This window comes from Mycetomoellerius zeteki, unplaced genomic scaffold (genome assembly GCF_001594055.1).
Source record: "Mycetomoellerius zeteki isolate Tzet28-1 unplaced genomic scaffold, Tzet1.0 scaffold265, whole genome shotgun sequence".
Lineage (NCBI taxonomy): Eukaryota > Metazoa > Arthropoda > Insecta > Hymenoptera > Formicidae > Mycetomoellerius > Mycetomoellerius zeteki.
In genome coordinates this window covers 42,709-42,950 of record NW_017257244.1, presented here as the reverse complement: position 1 = coordinate 42,950, position 242 = coordinate 42,709, and positions in this window count along the sequence as shown.

Below are 242 nucleotides of genomic sequence, written 5' to 3'. Positions count from 1 at the left end.
TTTAAAGCGTTAACATTTGGCCTTCTAAAATGCCATACGGTTTGATGCACATAATCTCAAAAATCAGTAGTGCAATCACGATGGCAATAACAAAAGAGCATATTCGATTTTCCGTCCACTTCGCGTTTCATCTGAAGAAAAATGTTGTTACAACCGGGTGAAACAATCACGGCAGACCGCTACCAACAACAATTGACCAATTTGAGCGATGCATTAGAAGAAAAGAGGCCATTTACTGGCCA